Here is a 6,609-nt window from a genome sequence, read left to right on the forward strand (position 1 = left end):
TTTTAAACTATTCTCTCCCCCATAGACTTCAATGCCGTAAACATATTTCATCCAGTTTTTCTCAGTCTTACCCCCACCCCGATGATGTACACAGAGACTTAATCTTTAGAAAGTACTATTCATTAATGTTATCCTCTCCTGGCTGTGCATTTCTGGCTATATTTGCCAGCCTATTTATACCATAGGGTAGGCCTTCCATAATATCCCATCAATTGTCAAAAACCAAACAAATATGCAGCGCTGCCTCCGTGCACCGTATCATCTCCCTTCCATCTTCTTTTGGATCATTTAATCTTTAAATATTGTAACTCATGCCTTGAATTTGTTTTTATGTTCCATTAGGCTGAGACATGCCAAATGCGTTCTTCCCTTTTGGTTTTCTGACTCCTGCTCTTTGCACATTTCATTGTAATATTTTGCTGTGTCTTCATAAGTTGCTATTTGAAATCTTCTATTCAGCTCTTTAACTCCTCATTATTCCCTTTCTCTTGGCTTCTCAGCGTTCTAGTGGAATAGTCAAAGTCTCCTCTGATATCCATCTTCGTCTTTTCTTCCTCCTCTGTCTCCATAATGAACTTTTGTTTTCTTCAAGGATGATATTCTAGATATTGTATCATAATTCATCTGGTCTTCGTTCATTAGTGTTAATGCCTCAAACATGTTTTTGAGATGGTTTTTAAAATCAGGTAGGATGGACTTAAGGTCATATTTTGCTTTTTGTGGATTTATTTTCATTTTATTAAACTTCAATTTGAATTTGCACATGAATAGTTGATGGTCTGTTCCACAGTCAGCACCTGACCTGGTTTTCACAGCTTGTTCTGAGTTTCTCCAACAATTCTTTCAATCGATATAATCAATTTGATTCCCACGTAGACCACCAGATGTGGTTCATGTTTATTGTCATTCATGGGTTTTTTTTTTATAACAGATGTTGGCAATGAATAAATCTTTGATTGTACAAAACTTTATCATTCTAGCTCCAGCCTCATTTCCATCACCAAGTCTGTATTTTTTGACTACTGATCTTTATTCCTTGATCCCAACTTCTGCATTCCACTCACCAACTATTATTAATGAATCTTGATTGAATAATAAATTTTAGGTTGTAAAAGTTGGTAGAAATCTTCTATTTCACCCCACCCTTTGATTTAGTTGTTGGTGTATATATTTGAATAAACAGTGATATTAACAGATATTCCTTGTGAGAGATTGAGGTTGCTAACAATTATAGCTTGCTTGGATCTACAATCAACACTCTTAACACCAGCAGCCAGGAAAGCAAAAGACAAACTGCATGGGAAAATCTGCTGTCATAGACCTCTCCAGAGTGCGGAAGAGCAACGATGTCAGTTTAAATACAAAGGTGTGCCTGATTCAGGCCATGGTCTTCTCAATTACTTGTTATGCTTCAGAGAGTTGGACAAAGACTTAGGATGGCAGAAGAATAGATGCCTTCGAGTTGTGGTGCTGGAGAAAAGTCTTGAACATACCATGGACTGCCAAGAAAACAAATAGGTCTGTCTTGGAGAGAGTGAAACCAAGTCTCTCCTTGGAGGCTAGGATTTTGAAGCTCTGCCTCACTTACTTTGGGCACATGGCCAGGAGACATTGGTCCTTGGAGAAGGACATCATTCTCAGAAGGGTGGACAGACAGCACAGGAGAAGAAGACCCCAGATGAGATGGACTGATACAGTGACTGGGGCAATGGGGGTTGTTGTGTCAGAATTAGTGAGCCTGGCTCAGGACAGGGAAGGGTACAGAGCTGCTACAGGGTCACAGTTCATTGCAGGTGACTCAATGGCTCATAACAACAATAATATACTATGACAGGTTTGGGAGCAGGAGTGGCATCTACTTCCTAAATAACATGCCTCCTGAAACATGAACTTTGATAAACGCCAATAACTGTAGAGGGTCTTTAGGCCTTTTGTTCATAGGGTCACTGTGAGTCGTGCTCAACTAGAAGGTAATCAACAACAAATATCCTGTCACTCACAGCACTGTACTTGAGGATGTATCTAGAAATTGTCTTTTTTACTATGAACACAATCTCATTTGCCTCACTTTTTCATTCCCAGCAAGTAGATCATATGATTGTCTGATTCACAGCTACCCAAAGTTACATCAGTTCATCTCAGCCCATCAATGCCTTGTATGTCAATGTTTATGCATTCCATGTCTTTAATAATGTCCAATTTTCCTACATTTGTATTCACACATTCTGAATTCCAATTATTAGTGGCTGTTTGCAACTATTCATCGTTTTTGTGTTTGCCAGTATGAAGGCACAGCCTCTAGTGCTGTATTTAATAGTCTAAGTGTGCTTTATTGTTCATAGGGTACAAACAGATTCATCCTGGAAAGGGTCAAACCGGGTGGCTCCTTGGAGGCAAGGATTCTGAGGCTCGTCTAACATACTTTGGACATGTTGTAAGGAGAGACTGGTCCTTGGAGAAGGACATCATGCTTGGGAGGGTGGAGGGACAGCACAGGAGGGGAAGGCCCTCTATGAGGTGGATTGATTCAGTGACTGGGATAATCGGGATGGGAGTATCAGAGACAGTGAAACTGGCACAGGACAGAGCAGAGTTTAGGGCTGTTGTACATAGGGTTGCTATGAGTCGCAGGTGACTCGACAGCACATAACAACAACAACAACAGCAACAACATTATTTCAGAAGTTCTAGCCAATCCTTCTTTCTAGTCTGCCTTCATTTGGTAACTCTGCTTTAGTACCACATCTGACATTGGTTCAATTTGCTCATTGGGCTCAAATATGTCAAGGATTATAAGGAGGGAGCAGGATAGGGCAGGGTTCAGGTCTGCTCTATAAGGTTATTGTGAGCCACACTACAGCATTTAACAACAAGATGTTCTGGTACTATAATAGTGTTCTGTTATTTGTAGTGTTTTTCAAGGTCTGTTGTTTCAAAAGTGGATAGTCAATCCTATTTTTTAAGTCTGTGTTAATCTGTAAACTGCAGTGGAATCTATCCAACATTGATAAGGCCTTCTTTATTTGAAATGTCGGTGACATAGCTTCCAGTATCACAGAAACATGAAAGACACCTCTCTAGAGCAAAGAGAAAGCTGAAAGACAAGCGATGTACCTATAAGAGCCAACTCTAAAGAAGCAAGATTTTTTAATGTTTTTAAATATAAAACTATTAAATAAGCAGCAACATCTCATGTTGCCTTTGCAACACAGAGAACTGACAGACAAGTTATATAACCGTAGGGGAAACACATGAAATGAGCAAGCATACAAATACGTATGCTATGGGGAATAGAAAACTGTCTGGCCTGGGGCAGTGGATCTGCCAGGTAGCAGAATGCTGGAGTAAGGGTGCCAAGTTAGGTCATTAGAGTGTTGATCAAAACCCCAAGAAGTCAGCCGGATCACAGGTCACCTCTACTGCTCGAGAGTGTGTGCAACATGTGTCAAGAATTGGAGCATTCATCTTGGGGCAGAGTTTCTACTGGCCTCGGAGGGGCCTAAATGAGTCTATCTAGCTAGAGAGGATGTCTTTGTTAATCTAGGTGCTGTGTACAGGCAGGATGCCTTGTCAGAGAAGGTTAGCGCAAAAAAGAGATAGTCACTGCCAATCTGACATATGTTCAAGTGTAGTTATATGTGGTAATGGTGTTTGTTGGGTGAGGGTGACCCAGTGAGAGAGAAGGATGTCTAGTCCGATGCAATGCTTCCACTAATCATTTGTCTCCCTGTCTTTGACTTTCTGTCTCCAAACTGTGGGCCAGGTATAGCATAATCTGCAGAATCTGGGAGGAATGATCTGAGAGCAAGATGGTATGGGCACAGCCTGAGGTAGAACTGGCTTTTGGGGAGCAGGGAATACTGTCTACCATCTGGTGAGTAGTGACATGGTCGGTAGAGGGGGCTTGAACAAAGAGGTAGATAGAGCCTTTAGAGTTGTGTGTATACTTCTGGAAAGTTCTCCTAGGTTCTAAAAGCATGGGAATAGCTGTTCAAGACAGCTGTGTGTGATTCTGGATTCTGTTTCTTTCTTTATTTGATATTTTTATTTAGTCTGTTCCTTCAGCCAGTGTCAGGTACCTAAACACCATCTTGTTCTCATGGAGGTAGAGGTCACAGAGGCATTGAGTCATCTAGCATAATTATTTCTATGCACATTTGATTATCTTGACTCTCACAAGCGAATCCCTCTTATGTCCTCAAATCAGATGAAAAAACTACACTAATGATCAATTTTAGTATATGTGTATTTAAAAAATAATGTGTAGTATCCATACAGATATTGGCTCTGTAGATCAACATTCCTAATCATATTTCCCAAATCTTCATTGATTTTTGTTTTAGGTTTAGTTGTTATTTCAGTTGCTAAAAGCAATGTAGTAGAATCTACCACTGTGATTATGGTTTTGCCTATATTTTTGGTGATACTTGTAATTTTTGTTTTATGAATTTCAATGCTGTGTTATTGTTGTTGCTACAAATAATAAAATATATTTTGACCAATGGCAACCCCATGTAACCAAGTAGAATAACTCCATAGGGTTTTCTGGAATGAACTGTTCCCAGAAATAGATCTCCAGGTCTTCCTTCCAAGAACTGTTAAGTGGCTTCACATCACCAACCCTTCAGTTAGTAGTTTAACTTAAAGCTCATGCATTGCACCTAGTGCTCAGCTTTGTTACTGGAACCTGCAAACTTAAAAATGGTTCACTGTTGGTGGGAGTGTAAAATGGTGCAACCTTTATTGAAGGCAGAATGGTGCTTTCTCAAAAAGTTGGAAATAGAACTACTATTTAATTCAATAATTCCACAACTGGGAATATACCCTAAAGAAACCATATCTGCCACCCAAGCAGATATAAGACAGTCATATTTATTGCTGCTTTATTCACAATAACAAAGAGTTAGAAACAACCCAAGTGCCCATCAACAAATGAATAGATAGAGAAGCTGTGGTATAGTCACAAAATGGAATACTATGTTGCATTGAAAGACAAATAACTCATGAATTATACAAAATTGGTGACCCTGGAGGATGTTATGCTGAGTGAAATATCTCAGTCACAAAAGGACAAATACTGCATAATGCCACCGTTGTAAAGCTGGATTGACCTTGTGGTTGGGGGCAAACTAAGAACTGCATTGAATATGATTAGGTATTATTGTCATAAGAAAAGTTCAGAACGAAAGCTGCATAGTGAAGTGGGCTGGAGTGGGGGAGATTGTATAACGATGAAAGAATTTTTATTATTATTATTTTTTTGTACTTTTCAAAGAGAAAAGCGAACTGGGGTGGTGTAGGGCAGGCAAGAAAGTGTGAAACAATGAATGAATGGAAATCCAAAGTCTCTCTAAACTTTAATTAAAATTAATTAAGAATGTTTCAACTAACTTGCTTATTTTTGTAATGAATAACTCTGTCATTAGTCTTGCTTTTGTTTTGGATGCAATACATCTTATATATAGGTATAGCTATCCCAGATTTCTTTTGGTTAAAATTATGTGAAATATAGTCTTTATTCCTTTTGCATTAAATATTTTCTGTATTTGTATATTGAACATGCATCTAAAAAGAAGCATTTTATTTTATTTTGTAAGATAAGAGTTGTCTTTTAAGCATTAGGACAATTTATTTTCATGCAATGAATTACATGAGTGGATTTTATACTTTAGACTGCCCAAAGAACAAACAAATCTGTCTTAGAGGAAGTGTAGTAGGGAGCTCTTTGAAGGCAAGGATGCTAAACTTTGTCTTATATACTTTAGGCTTATTTTCAGTAGGTACCAGTCCTTGGGGGAAAAAAGACATTTTACTGGGAAATGTGAATAAACGGGGAAGACCTCAACAAGATGATTGCCACAGTCACTGCAACAATGGGCTTGGTGGAGATCATGAAGTCATTACAAGTGTGGTCCGCTTGATGGGGTAGCAAAACTTTTTATTAAAAAAAAATTACTTTATTCTTTTCTTACACTTCTTGCTTTGTTGTAGACTATATTTTCTTATCCTTTATTCCTTTGTAAACATTTTAATAAGAAATTTTACCCTTTTTTCATTGTTTATAGAAATTAAAATGTACGTTTTAGGCTTACTGAGTCTAATATGCATTTGTTTTTTTACTATTGGCTAGACAATATAGGGATAAAAGACTTACTTAACTCTCTCACTTCCAATATTTTGTTCTTTGGGATCTATGTACTTTATTTCTACATGTAATTTAAGATACAAAACATTGTTTTCTGTATACTATCAATTGTACTTAATAAAATTTTATTTAAGTAGTTATTTTAATGTTTGTATGTAGAACTATCTCCATAAACGGATCTTCAAGGATCTATCCCTTTGTCTTTACTATTTTTTTCTCTTCATTGTTATTGTATTCTTGTACTTTTGTATGCTAAGTTGTTTTTTGTTATATGCTGTCAAGTTGCCTGTGACTCATGTTGACCCTAAGTACTACAGCTCTGAAGCCTGCCCTGTCCTAAGCCAGTCTCACATATTCTGACACACCTACTCCCATTTCCCTAGTTACTGTATCAATCCATATCATCCAGGATCTTCCTCTCCTGCTCTGTCCATTCACACTTCTGAGCATGATATCCTTTGCCA

Source organism: Elephantulus edwardii, unplaced genomic scaffold, assembly GCF_000299155.1.
Source record: "Elephantulus edwardii isolate Elephantulus edwardi_28Jun2011 unplaced genomic scaffold, EleEdw1.0 scaffold00044, whole genome shotgun sequence".
NCBI lineage: Eukaryota > Metazoa > Chordata > Mammalia > Macroscelidea > Macroscelididae > Elephantulus > Elephantulus edwardii.